The sequence below is a fragment of the Tursiops truncatus genome, chromosome 7, assembly GCF_011762595.2.
Source record: "Tursiops truncatus isolate mTurTru1 chromosome 7, mTurTru1.mat.Y, whole genome shotgun sequence".
In the NCBI taxonomy this organism is placed as follows: domain Eukaryota; kingdom Metazoa; phylum Chordata; class Mammalia; order Artiodactyla; family Delphinidae; genus Tursiops; species Tursiops truncatus.
Genome location: NC_047040.1, coordinates 19,390,995 through 19,406,477, shown reverse-complemented (window position 1 = coordinate 19,406,477; position 15,483 = coordinate 19,390,995).

Below are 15,483 nucleotides of genomic sequence, written 5' to 3'. Positions count from 1 at the left end.
TCCAGGCTTAAGTTCCACTGTGTCAGGGCCCAGCAGCTTTCTGCCTAGATCTGCCCGCTGAGTCTGAGCTGGACCCACTTGCTTCCAGTTCCTATACTTACACTAACAGCATCTGTCTTTTTTCTCTGTCCCCAAAGCTTATGACATCTTCCTCCCCCACAATCCCTCCCCAGACTCTGCAGGATGGGCTCCCTTTTCTCATGACATCAGTACAGCCACCAGCCTCTCTTGGATGATGAGAAGAAGTACCTCCAGTTTGCACATCACATTGAAACGCATCACATGTAGGCCCACAAGGAGGACCACATCATCACACAATAGCAAAGCCAGGGGAAACCTAGAGGCAACCCCCCCAAGGTCAACTCTTTTAATACATAAATGAGGAAACTGAGGGCCAAGCAAAGCAACTTGACCAAAATCTCCTGGCTAAATAGTAATGGAACTGGAATAAAAATTCCTAGTTCATTTCTTCAGATATTTTGCTTTTCTAATGGTAAATTTTTAGACATCTTATGAATGAATGGATAATACGTAGATTGAACTTCTCAGAGCATTCTGCTCACTCGGCAGGGCCAGTCTACCTCTTCGGTGCCTAGACTCATCTGTGTTGGCACTGGGGTTTGGAGTGTCCATCATCTTCTGCTAGAGGTAAGGGCCAGCTGAGGCTTGGGGCACAGGTGTGGGAGCAGGCTCAGGTGGGGTTACCCTATTCTGCGCTGGCAGGCAGGGTAGTTAAGAGGCAATCGGAGCCCAACACAAAGTTCAAAGACAGGCCAAACTAAACCCTGTGTTGAGACACACGCTCTGTCACACAAGGTTGATTTAGAAAAGCAGAGTCACTAGAAGGAGGGATTTGTTACAGGGTCTGACTATTGCAATTGGGAGCTGTTTTTTTGTTGTTGTTTGTTTGTTGTTTGTAAACAACAGAAATTTATTTCTCACGGTTCTGGAGGCTGAAAGTCCAAGATTAAAGCACTGGCAGATTTGGTGTCTGGTGAGAACACCCTTCCTGGTTCATAGACCTGTCTTGTCACATGGTGAGGAGTTTCCAGCATTTCTTTTTTTTTTTTTTTTAATTTTTTGGCCGCACCTCGTGGCATGCAGGATCTTAATTCCCCGACCAGGGATTAAACCGACGTCCCCTGCAGTGGAAGTGTGGAGTCTTAACCACTGGACCGCCAGGGAAGTCCTGGGAGCTGGTTAAATAGTCTAGAGCAGGCTGTTGACTTTGCTTCTGGTTCTGGGACCTGAAAAGTGGCAGGACAGACAGCTGAGAAGGAAAGATGCACTGGAAGTGGAGAAGAGCGAGGACAGACTGAAAGTTGTGTGGGGCTCTCGCAGCCCCCAAGCTCAGGCTGAGGATGGCCTGCCTGCTGGAGAAGCTGGTTCCTGTATCACAAAGATCAGCACACGCCCGGCTCAGGAGTGTGCGGGGCTGTGGACCCGTTTCCAGCCAAGCCAGCAAAAGCAGCCAGCAGATAAGCACAGCAACGTCACAGCGGCGCTGACCTTCCAGAGCATAAAAAAATGCAGCTTCTGCCCTACCCCTGCCCTCCACATCCCACACTAAAGTCTCTTCTGGCCATCACTGACCTGGAGCTGTGCAAGGAAGGGAATCGGGGGAAGCATAGCTCCAGCTGAACTAAATGGACTCCGTACAAATCTTTCCCACGGATATATGTTACCTATGAAAAGGAATCTAAAGAAAAAGGACTGTTTACCACAAAAGTTTGGATCATGTTTTTTTAAGGTTTCAGTCCATCAGGGAGGAGCACACTGGGGCTTTTGAGGGTCCTAATAATATTCTCTTTCTTTACCTAGATCACAGATATCTGGGGTTCATCGTACTTTCATTCTTTAAGCTATAAACATAAGTTTTCTACAAGCTGTAGTATGTGTGCTATTCACAATAAAAATGCTTTTAATCATTAAAATAAAGGGGAAAACTATGAAGAAAATTATCAAAAGCACAAAGGGACAACTCCCATCATTTCAAGGAACCCTGGCAGGGAGTTGGGCAGAGGCTTCTACATCCTATAGTTCTGGGGTCAGAATTCAGCAGATTAGAAGACAATATCATCATGCACTAACTCTAGGAGAGTAAATAGGTGCAACTTTAGAGAAGGCAATTTGATCATACGTATTTTAGTGCACACACCCTCTGATCAAGGAACTGCACTTCTAGAAATGTACCCTACAGAAATACCACATAAGTGGACAAATGTACATAGGCTATTTGTTGCAGCTTTATTTATAAAATGCAAAGCTTAGAAACAACCTAACGCTCATCAATAGGGAAATGGCTAGTTCAACTATGAAGGTGCGTCCACACCATGGAATACATTGAAGGCAGTGGTTTAAACATAAGGTTAAAACCATGATGCTAAGTGGAAGAAGCCAGAACAGAAGACCACATGTATGAGTCCATTAAACTAAAATGCCCAGAAAAGGCAAATCTATAGCGTCAGAAAGCAGATTAGTGGCTGCCTGGGGCTGGGTATGGGAGCAGGGCGTGACTGCAGACAGGCACTAGGGTTCTATTAGGGGTGATGGAAATACTCTAAATCTGAATTGTGGTAAAAGTTGTACAACTCTGTGAATTTACTAAAAATCATTAGATCTTGTACTTAAAGCCGGTCAATTTTATATTAAGTAAATTATACTTCAATACAACTGTTTTTAAAAATCTTTTAAAAATAATGAAGTAGTTACAGTCGGCCCTCCATATCCATGGGTTCTGCATCTGTGGATTCAACCAACCGTGAATTGAAAATATTTGGAAAAAGCATTCTAGAAAGGTTCAAAAAGCCAAACTTGACTTTGCTATCCATCAGCAAGTATTTTCATAGCATTTACATTGTGTTAACTATTATAAGGTATCTGGAGATGATTTAAAGTATACAGGAGGATGTGCAGAAATTATATGCAAGTACAATGCTATTTTATATAAGGGACTTGAACATCCATGGAGTTTGGTACCCATGGCGGGGGGTCCTAGAACAAATACCCTGTGATACTGAGGGTTTGTTGTATATGAAAGGACATGGGTAGATCGTCAAGAAATAATGTTAAATGAAAAATGAAAGTAGAGGGCTTCCCTGGTGGCGCAGTGGTTGAGAGTCCGCCTGCTGATGTAGGGGCCGCGGGTTCGTGCCCCGGTTCGGAAGGATGCCACATGCCGCAGGGCGGCTGGGCCCGTGGGCCATAGCCGCTGGGCCTGCGCGTCCGGAGCCTGTGCTCCGCGGCGGGAGAGGCCACAGCAGTGAGAGGCCCGCGTACCGCAAAAAAAAATACGTAGTAAATGGCTTATCCATTTGTGTAAAAACATTATAATATATATGGTTTTTTTTTTTAATATATATAGTTTTATAAGTGTTCAAAAAATATCTGGGAGGATATATACCAAACTGTTAAAAGGAGTTATTGTTAAAGAGAACTGGAAGGTAGAGTAATATTCATGATTAATTCATGCAGTTTTGCATTGTTCCAATTTATTTGGTTGGGGCAGAGTTTTTCCAGAAACAAGGGAACTGAGACCTGGTGTCTGTGGATGGGACCTGTGGGCTAGCATGGATATAGGTCTCCTTATGGACGAGGAGGCTGGGCTTTGTGTATATGCCCATTTCTATGCCTTTATATTTTCTCATTGAATAGTATCAGTCCTTTTTTTTTTAAACTTCATTTCTTGGTAAAGTTGCTTTTGAAAAACATCACCTTAGTCTCAAGTAAGTTAAGCACTAGGGACCCAAAAGAGAACTAAGAAGCATTCAAGGCCATTGGAGCAGTATTTCTAATATATTTCTATAATAATTTCTATATCCGTGTTTAAAATGGACTCCTTGCTTAAAATGCAGCTTTACGGGTAAGCCCTGAATGGATTCGGGTCCTGGCAAGAACCAGGTGGCATAGTGGAGCTGGGCAAGGAGAGAGAGTTTCATCAAACTCATGAGACTTGAATAAAGGGACCTTTAACAAAAGTGTGAGAAGGGTTTGGGGAAAGTAATGAGCAATGGTCAGCACCCCAAGGCCAGTAACGACTGAGAGCTGTTACTATCCCTAGACCTAAGGGGTGAGGTAGGGAAGCCATTGCAGGAGCCCAGAGGGAAAGCTGTATGATAAGGCCTAGCTGACAAGAGCCAATCCCAGGATCCAGCAGGGACAAAGCTGGGACAACAAATGCCCTGACTCGAAGCTTCTGCCCACAGATACCCGACCAGGGCTCCTATCAGCTGAGCTGAGAAACCAGAGGACAGGGAATCCACTAAGGCCTTCCATATTGGTCAGCAGCCCAGGGCATAGAGCGTGGTAGAGAAACGCAGAGAATGGATCCGGAAGAACAAACAGAAGGTACCCAACTCACCAGCCCAGCTTAAGGTTAAGGTCAGGTGATAGTCCCAGGCCCAAGGAATCTGAATGGCTGAGGGTGGGTCCTTGGAAATTTGGAGCCCAAGATGAGTCTGATCAAGACTCAAGTTTATTTTGGTGGGAATGTAAGTTGGTGCAGCCACTATGGAAAACAGTATGGAGGTTCCTCAGAAAACTAAAAATAGAACTACCCTATGATCCAGCAATCCCACTCCTGGGCATATACCCCGACAAAACTATAATTCAAAAAGACACACGCACCCTATGTTCACAGCTGCACTATTCACGACAGCCAAGACATGGAAACAGCCTAAATGTCCATTGACAGATGAATGGATAAAGATGTGGTACATATATACAGTGGAATACATTAAAAAGAATGAAATAATGCCATTTGCAGCAATATAGATGCAACCAGAGATTATCATACTAACTGAAATAAGTCAGAAAGAGAAAGACAAATACCATATGATATCACTTATACGTGGAATCTAAAATGTGACACAAATGCACCTATCTACAAAACAGAAACAGACTTACAGACTTAGAGATCAGACTTGTGGCTGCCAAGGTGGAGGGGGTATGGGGAAAGGGATGGACTGGGAGTTTGGGGTTAGTAGATGGAAACTATTACATATAGAATGGATAAACCACAAGGTCCTACTGTAGAGCACAGGGAACTGTATTCAATATCCTGGGATAAACCATAATGGAAAAGAATATTAAAAAAATGTATATATGTGTAAAACTAAGTCATTTTGCTGTACAGCAGAAATTAACACAACATTGTAAATCAACCATACTTCAATAAAAAATAAATTTTCAAAAAGTCAATGTTATTAAAAAAAAAACTCAAGTTTAAAACCCATTGACTCAGAAGCAATGGTGGCAAAGCTTTTCAAACTGGAGATGAGAAATGTCCTGTTGGAATTAAAACTGTCTGTGAGGATGATTCTTTCCCTTGTGGGTACGTATTCTACTTCCTCTCTCTCTCCACATACACCCGCTCTCTAAGACCCCCACAACTCCCCTTAGCTGACCTCTAGCCAAAAGCAAGGTGGCCTTGCATGGGGCCGCCTCCTGACCATTCCATCTGCCCAAATTGGGGCAGATGTGGTGGTGGGGAGGGGATGCAGGGAGGTGCAGACATCACTGCCCCAACCTAAGTCCCCTCCCCCTGCAGCTTCAGAAACATGCACAAGGCACCTTCCCGGAGAAGACAGACGCATCACTGATTTCCCAACAGAGCCTTGCAAAGTCTGATGTCAGACACAGTCCCCTGGCCATAAACAGCAGCACCGGTTTCCTAGCAAAGCTGGCTCTGTGCCAAGCTGACCCAGAGTTTGGGTCAAACTCTTGATTCCCACAAGGTGTCCTGTCCCATATTTGTTCTCTATTCCCACTACAGCAATAATACCAGCTGGCGTTTCTAGAGGACTTGCTTGGAGGTCCAGCATTATGCTAAGGGATTTACTTCACTAGACTATACAGTTGGCTATGGTACTTGGACACCTCTACTACCCCCTGCCTAACTCCCTTGCCCAAGTGTCCAAGTCAACTGCCAAAAATGAATAAGAATGACTCCCAGGGAGCTTCTGAAAGCTTCCAGGGTCTCAGTGTCATAGTAGCTCCCAGGGACCAGGGTCAAGGTTGCATAAAATACCTCTGTTTATGGGAAGATTCTACTAATTCCGCTTCGGACATATACATGTAATGAGTGTGTTTGTCACATTGTGCTCTCTGCAAATGGCACCCTGCTAGGGCTGTACAGTGTCAAACCTGCCCATCTGGGAGTGGTGGCCTTGAACTGCTTTACCTAAATATAGACTGTTTGGGTGGAAGGGAGCTTAAAAAATTCACTTACAGACTGACCTCCCCTTTTGACAGGTGAGCTACTTGTTGCCCAGAACAGGTGGACACTTGCCAAAGGTCTTGAACTACAGGTGATGGAAGCAGTGCTGAACCCAGGTCTCCAGGTTCCTCATTCATTCCCCTCTTTGCTGTACTGGGACACCTCCTCACAAGTCGCTGGGGAACCTAATTCCCACAGGACAAATTGCAGGGTTCGCCATTGTGCCCACGACCTTTTTCTTCCACACGTGTAGATAAAGATTCAGGGAGAAATAAGACCTGGTTTTGAGAGAGACCCAGAGGGTAGTTCCAAAGTTGCTCCGTCACTTATTCATTTATTCCCAACCATCACGTGAAGCAGGTAAACGTTTGGAGCTCATTTAGTGGTAAACATTAACATGATTAAAGCTTCTTGCAAGAGTTTTTAATGCCACAGAGAGGCATTTTTGCCTCTAACAGCCGCACAGAGAGGGGTTTTTTTACATTCTTTTAACAGCTTCTTTGAGATGTAATTGACATACCAAAAAAGCTGCAGGTGTTTAATGTAAACAATTTGATGAGTTTGGACATATGATTACACCCATGACCATCACCATAATCAAGATAATAAACGTATCCCTCACCTCAGAAAATTTCCTTGTGTCCCTCTGTGCTTTTGCTTTTTTGTTGTTTTGGGTTTTGTTTTTTGTTTGTTTGCTTTTTGTGATAAGAACACAATATTTGAGATCTACTCTCTTAACAAAATTTTAAGTGCACGATATCATATGGCTAATTATGGACACTATATTGTACAGCAGATCTCTATAACTAATTCATCTTTGAGATGCATTTTTTCAATCCAGCAGATTAGAAAATGTTAATTTTTTTATTATACCAGTGTTAGGAAGAAAAGGGAGAAATTGAAATTCCAAACATGGATTTTGTAAGGCACAGAGAGATTTTTTTTTACCTAAAAGCATAAACATAAAGGACGTTTCAAAAGAAAAACTCAACTAAAGCATGGTGAAACAAGGCATAATTAAGGAACCATCATTAACAGGTAAGTATTGGAAGAAAGGTACCAACCCGTACCTTGAGGTGGTTTAGCAGAGTGCTTGAAGGGGTAGGCCCTGGGGTCAAATCCCTGCATGCATATCGACTCTAGTTAAACTCTTGTGTCTCAGTTTCCTCCTCTGTAAAATGGGCTAAAAAGTAATTCACGAGAGCTAGCCCCATAGGGTAGTCTAGTGATTAAATTAGTTATTTATTACATATAAAGCACTGAGCTCAATAATAGACCATGGAAAGCTTTCAATAAATGTTAGCTCTTAGGGAATTCCCTGGCGGTCCAGTGGTTAGGACTTGGTGCTTTAACTGCCGAGGTCGTGGGTTCAATCTCTGGTCAGGGAACTGGGATCCACAAGCCACACAGCAAGGACAGAAAAAAAAAAAAAAGTTAGCTATTAATACTTATTTAAATCTTTAATTTTTTTCCAACTTATGGATGTAGTAATTTGGACTAAACTTTATGCATAGCAATTTTCATATAAAGTTCAAATGAGTTCCTAGCTATAGTGTTAATACAAAACGTACACAGCCACCATCCACTTGCCTGTCATATAAAGGCGGTGATGTTTTTCAAATCTGTTCTAAAATCTGATGTGTTCTGCCTTTAGCCATTCACTTATTTACATCAGCTACTAAGTGAAATTAGGCAATTTTCATCTAGGAAGTCACAACCCTGTAAACTTGTAGAAAACTAAGCCTAAATTATGCAGTTTCCCGAGGGCTGATATTCATGGAACTCTGATGAACAGTGAGGAACATACTGCCACCAAAATAAGCCAACTGTGGTATTTTCTTTTTTCCCATCTTATGCCTGAATCCAGCCCCTCAAAAAACCTGCATGTGGTGGATGGAGACTAATGGGCTGTTTCACTCATTCATTTAAAAGTTAATCTATCCCCATTTTAGACCTAGCTATTCCTCCAGATCTAGAGGGAAAGAGGTGAAAGGTTCAGTGACCTCATGGTGTAGTGGAGAGATAGACCAGAAATCAATTAACACAACCCAAATGTGATAAGCGTTAGAGACAAGTTATGCAACGATCTTATGGGAACACATGGAGGGACTCGTAACTCAGCCTGGGGAGGCTTTCTGGAAGGTCTAACTCTTGACCTACCTTTTGAGGGATGAATAGAATTTAGCCAACTGGAGATGCAGGGAAGAACATGCAGCAAAGGGGAACAGTATATGCAAAGGCTCAGCAATGTTACAGTTTAGAGACTTTTGTATGGGTCATACAGAAGTCTCTAACCCAAGCCTCACTTCTCCAAGCTACGTGTGTTCTACCTCCCCGGCCAAAGCAGAGCTAACCAGAGTTGCTTTCCTGGAAATGGGAGACTGGGATGTTACCTGAGCTTTTCAATTGATTTGGGGTGATGTAAACTCATGGATAGCTGTGGACAGAAAGAAGCAGAGAAAGCTGGTGTACCTAGAAAGAGGAGTGAAATAGACCTGCTAAATGAAATAGAGATGAAGAAGTGTGTTCATCAAAAAGAGAGAGCCCAAGTAAGGAGCCACCTTCCTGCTTCTCCTAGTACTGGTCCCTCTTAGAATCTCATGACCCTTGGGGTCCATCAGATACCCTTGGGATCCTGTCACTAAAGTCCCTTTAGGCTTCTGCCTCTTTAAAGCATATTTCTGTTACTTACAACCAAAGAAATCTAGCCTAAGGCAGCCAGTATGAGGTATTCAGGGAAATTTAAGGAATCCAGTATGGCCAAAGCAAAGGCTATACCAGATGTGGGTATGCCGTATCGAGACCTGGGCCAGCAGGCAAGGCCTAACGGCAGAGGGCCTTGGTGCTGTGCTAAAGTGTGGAAACTTCATCCCACAGGCAACAGGAGCTTTAAGCAGATGAACACTGCAATCAGATTGCTCCCTGAGTGGTATATGGATAGACCGAGAGGGGTTGAGGATCAAGGCAGGAGTCCAGTTAGGAAGAAGAAATGGTGAGTGTCTGGGCAAAGTAATGACAGAGGGGATGAAGATCAGGGCTTGAGTTTAAGAGATCTTTAAGGGCAAAACAACAGGACTCGGGCTTCCCTCGTGGCGCAGTGGTTGAGAGTCCGCCTGCCGATGCAGGGGACACGGGTTCGGGCCCTGGTCCGGGAAGATCCCACACGCCGCGGAGCAGCTGGGCCCGTGAGCCGTGGCCAGTGAGCCTGCGCGTCCGGAGCCTGTGCTCCGCAACGGGAGAGGCCACAACAGTGAGAGGCCCGCGTACCGCAAAAAAAAAAAACAGGACTTGGCTGTGAATTGGATAGGGGTGGGGTAGTGAGAAGGAGGGAGTCAAAAGGATTCTTCAACCTATAACTTGGACCAACGGCTTGAAGGAAGCAGGTTTTGGAGGGAAGACGCTGCTTTAACTTTGAATTTATGGTGCGGGTACAAGGAGGCATGTCAGTGTGCACTGGAATCCAGCTCTGGAAGCCCAGGGAAAATGGGCTACAATCTCCACATTTTGGGGAGATAATTCTCACAGAGACAGCAGATCATTCAAGCCACAGAAGTAGATGATGTCATTCAGGGAAAGCAGACAATAGGGAAAGGGCAGAAAAGGGGGAGGAAGAGGATTTGGAAGAACGTCAGCATTTAAAGGACTGAAAGAGGAAAGGGGTCTTCCAAAAAGACTGAAAAGAAGGCAAAGATGCAGGAGGAAAGCAGGAGCCCAGAGAAAACAGAACTTTAAGAAGGAGGAAGTGTGTGGTGAGTGGGGAAATAACAATGATGCTCTTCTGCACTCCTCATGGGACAGAAATCTGACTCCTTTTCTCTTTTTGAGCTCTTTCTTTGTTTACACCTGTCTGTGTACAGCCAGTGAGAATGCAGTGATTCAGCACCTCAGGAAAGTTCTCCAGGACCCTCTTCCCACCTGCTCCCTTGAGGCTCCCGGGCCATGTTGCCAAGCTGGCCTTCACCCTCAGCCAATTCCAGCTCAGCCACCTGGAAGGGAACAGGGCCAGGTTATCCACGTATGTTGCTTGCACTGCCAAAGTCTCCCGGCTTTTCTCATGTTCACTCCCAGCCCCACCTCCCTAACATTCAGGCGAGAGTCCACAGGCCAGGGCTGGTCTTAATTGCAGCACCCACTCCCACTGCCCCCAGTTCTGAGTGATGGCCTTCTGCAGACCCATGAGTTTTACTCTTGTCCCCTAGGGATGAGCTCATTCCCTAAAGGGCCCTTGACCATTCGTTCCTTTCATTTGTGCCCGGACTTATCCCAACCCCAGAGTCAGCCCAGGTCAGGATCCAGCTGAGACTCCGCTAAATGTTCCTCAGCTCCCTTCACAGGCTTAAAGCAGCCTTTGAGCAGTGAGACCCAGAGCTTAGCTGCAAAGTGGAGCAGAGAAATAGGACCATAGCTGATAGCGCTGTGGGTTCAACAAGAGTTATTATAAGACGAGAGCTTGTATGTTAATGGCAATGACCTGGGAGAAGAAGAAAAAAATGGATGTTGGAAGAACATGAAGGAAGACCATTGGTCCCCTTTCCAGCTGTGTTTTCATCTCAGAACAGCCCGATGTCTTTGAAAGCAGTATATCCTATCTCTCCTATTAGCCCCTGACCCTGTGATATCATGCAGAAGCACTGCCCTTAAAGTTAGATTTGGGATTACTTGCCTGTTCCTCAACTGACACAACTCTCTAAGACTCTCTGCTCTGATAATAATGTCTGCCATTTTTCAAGGCCCTAGTCTATTCCAAGAACCTGGCATCCATTACCTTGAACATTGACAAGCTTCTAATGCTACTGAGCCTTCAAGGAACCAGGGGTCAGAGAAGTTAAGTGATTGCTCAAGACCATACAACTCAGGATAGACTAAGACCCAACCTGACTCAAAGCCCCCTGGGGCTCTCACTCCACCAGTGCTTCACGTATCATGAGCAGTTGAGAGCCCAGACTCTGAAAGCAGTTAATCCTTGATTTAAACTCCAATTTACCACTTATCTGCTGCTGTGTTACCTTGGACAAGGTACTTAATCTCCTTGGGCCTTATTTTCCTCATCTATAAGACAGGATAATAATAATTCCTACTGTAAGGTCTTGGTAAGCTTTCAATGAAATAATTCATGTAAAAAATGCTTTTCACGGAGCCTGGCACATCTTAGGTCTGCAGTTACCAGCAGACACATCTGTTAGTAAGAGGCTAAGCTGACGTGTTGGATTGTAGTGTGCAAGTTTGCTCATGACCCTGAAGGCTCAGAAAGAGAGGCTCTTCTGTGCAAGAGAATGATTTCAAAAACCCATTATGTTTCTAGGCTTAATAACTGAAAGAAATGTATTCCCCTCACCAGGGGTATTTGTTGTTTTTCCAAGGGGCCTGCCAAGCACAAAGGAATGAATTGCTGACAGTTGAGGGAGGAAGGTGCTGGAGGGTGAGTTGCGGGGGAAAGGAGGAATAAGAAAAGAGAGGGGGAAGGAAGGAGGCCTCTCTAGAAATTTTCATGTCAAGCCTGGTCAACAGCTGCCCAGAAAGCGTACACTAAGAAGCGATCTTCTATGAAGCACCTAATTACTAAGGTTCATGTTCTGAGCAAGGATAGAAGTTTCATATCAAGTTCACATCTGTAGAGGTATAGATTCTTCAATAGAGCATCTCATCTTAGAACTAGAAACCTAATTCAACCTCATTTCATGGAAGAGGAAACTGAGCTCAGAAAGGTTTTTTGTTTGTTTATTTTTTGTTTCTTTTTACTCCTAAAAGAGCAAATATTTATTGAGCTCCTATGTGCCAGCAGAAAGTTTAAATGAATATTCTAGGTCACACAACGACTAAGTCTTTTTTTTCTTTCTTTTATTTAATTAGAAACATTTTTTCCCAAATCTTCAGATTCAGCTTGTGGCTCACTAGAACCCCCAGACAGATCTCTTTGTCCTGATCACCTTGACACTATAGGAAATTTCATGAACTCCTCACATATCCTCCATTCACAAGTTTCCTTGTCCCCTAAGTTTCATTTCTACAGTACCTGTCCTTATTTTAAGGGTCTGGCACAAAGTTGGGTGCATAATAGGCATTTGATACATAATCAGCTAACTGGCCATTTGATTCCTATTTATGAACATATGTTTTTCTATAACATCTTGGCGAATGGGCACAGGGGACAGTGCCTGCAGAATATCATCAGGATCCCAGCTAGGGGGAGTGTACAAGGACGCTGGCAAAGTGGGGAGCCCTGCACTGTGTGGCCCTTAGGCCTTACTTGTTTAGCCTCTCTCCACCTTCAACACTCTCAAAGTTGGAGCAAAGCCAGCTCTTTTGGGAAAACAGTCTTGTTTACAACATGGGAACCAAGAGAAGTACGGATGTGGCCTCATAGGTTTCTGTTGGGCAATCCGATTTCTTCCCATGTCGGAAGTGACTGGATTTCCCCAGAAGCACCTCCCCACTTACCTTCTATATCTTACTTCTTTCACCCTGCTGATTTGAACCTGGCTAAGAGAAGGGCATGATAATCCTGAGATACTGCAGGGTCATTCACCTCCAACACATACATACACATGCACAGGGGCATATGCAGCAGATACATAGAGGCTGTGAGTTAACTAGACATTTGGTCAATGTGTCCTCCAGACTGACATTAAAATTCACTGGGAGAAAGTTTTAACTACACTTATCTTTAAGGAAAGGAAATAATGAATGGGAAGAGACTGATTGATTTTATGTGTTATTTGAATTTTTACTGATATCCTATTATGATATTGTTCTGAGGAGCAGGGGAAGCAACAGTACACACACACACACACACACACACACACACACACACACACATTGAAATGTTAGATAACATATATTTTAAATTTTTAAAATATATATCTGCGATCAAAAGCAAAGGGGGAGGGACTTCCAAGGTGGTCCAGTAGTTAAAATTTTGCCTTCCAATGCAGGAGGTGTGGGTTAAATCCCTGGTTGGGGAGCTAAGATCCCACATGTCTTGAGGCCAAAAAACCAAAACATAAAACAGAAGCAGTATTGGAACAAATTCAATAAAGATTTTAAAAAGGATCCACATCAAAAAACCTAAAAAAAAAAGACAAAGGGGGTTCTCTAAATGCCAGATATGAAAAGGGAACTTAGAGATGTACAGACTTAATCAAGAAGCAGGAGTTGAAGCCACAGGAACCCAGAGGATGCTAGAAATGGTTGTGCATCTCAAGGATGAGAATGCTAACACCAGTGGTCTACAGACCCTGGTACAGCAGGGAACTGGAACTGGATTCCCTGCAAAAAGCCAGGAACCAGAGAAGAGCTGACCCACCCTTGCCTGGGGATAGAAAAACATTTGCCAGCTATGAGACATGACCCCAAAGTGAGCAGCCTGCCCTAGACATGGGGGAAAGATGGCCACCTGAGGGACAATCCAGACTTACAAGTCCTGAGTAGAAAATGGTGAGGATCCAAATATGCCCTTTGGGATGATGTGGAAACCTAGGACAAAGAAATAACAATAAAAATTACCAAAAATGCTATGAACCATATGACCCAGTAGGGCCCCAGCAAGGACAGCCATGACACTGCCCCTGTGTAGATTTCTTCATAATCCCAGACACATGCAAGACTCCCATGGGAAAAAAAAGTGCTCTTCGATAGATGAGCTCATAATCGAATATTACAAAGAACTAATAAAAACTACAATCAACAGTCAGCCAACATAACAAAAAGGAGAATTCACACCTGAGGAACTAAAGTTAAAATAAGACAATCTGGATGAGACTTTAAAATAAGTATGTTTTTTAAATCCAGGGGACTTATTATATCAAAAATGGAGGACTGGAGAAATGTTTTTATATCTGCTTCCTCTCAAAAATCCACTACAAATTACACTAAAGAGATTTTATTTAAGGCATACTCTCACACAGTACAAGAAAAAAGAGAACGTGAAGGAAAATAAAAGATAAGAGATTTTTTTAATGGAAGTCAGAAAGTAGAAGTCAAGTTGTAACTGAGTTATCAGACCAAAAGAAAAACACAGAGACAGTAAGGGAGTTAAAGAAATCTTCACAAAAACCATAATATTCTTAGAAAGATAAAAGGAAATATTACATCCATGAGGCAAAAAAGAAGTGCCATAAAAGGAAACATTAGAGAACAAAAAAAGCCTATTGGAAATTTAAAATATGATAGTGGAAATTTTAAGTTCCAATTAAAAAGCTGAGGAATAAAGTTAAGGGTAATTTCATGGAAAGTGAAAAGATTAAGATTAAAAAAACAGGAAAAATTGAAAAAATATTAGAAAATCAACCTTGGGGGTTCAACAGTCAAATAAAAGGAATCCTGGGGAAAAAAAAGAGAACGGGAAATGTGAGAGGGAAAATATCAAAGAAATAATACAAGAAAATTTCACAGAACCTGAGTTTCCAGATTAAAAGCACTCACCAGGTGCCCAACAAAATGAATGAGAAAAGAACCCCCAGCAAGGCACATCATCCTGCATTCTAATACTGAAAAGAAAAAGAGAATATCCTAAAAGTTTCTAAGAGAAAATTCAGTCACATAAAATAGATTAAGAATAGAATAACATCATAAGTGTCAACAGCAACCCTACAAGCTAGAAGAGATTAAGAAAAGCCTGCAAAATGAAATTAAGAAAAGCCTGAAGGACAATGAATTCTATCCTTGAATTCAATACTCAGCCAGAATACCAATCACATGTGAGTGTAGAATAAAGCCTTTTCTGAAAATTCAGGATTTCTAAAAAGTTATCCACTATATATCTTTTCTCAGAAAAATCCAGTAGTACAACAAAATAAAGGAGTAAACCAAAATTATGATAGTTCACATTTATATAGCACCTATGGTATAATAGACATTCTTCTAAATGGTGTGTGTGTGTGTGTGTGTGTGTGTGTGTGTGTGGTCATTTAATTTAATCCTCATAGGAATTAGCTGAACATCATCATTATCCACATTTTACAAGGTAGTAGAGGGAGGTTAAATGATCTGCCCTTAGTCACAAAGCATGTAAGCAGCAGTAGTCTGGCTCCAGAGGCCATGCCCTTAAAGAAAGAGGAAGATTTAACACCCACTCATGAAAGGAACTTCCTCAACCTGATAAAGGGTCTCCATGAAAAATCTTTAGCTAACATGATGTCTAATAGAGAAAGACTGAATGCTTTACCCTAAGACTAGGAACAGGGCAAACTCTTACAACTTCTATTCTGCATTGTACTGGAGGACCTAGCCAGTGAAATAAGGCAAGAAAAGTAAATAAAAGGCATAAA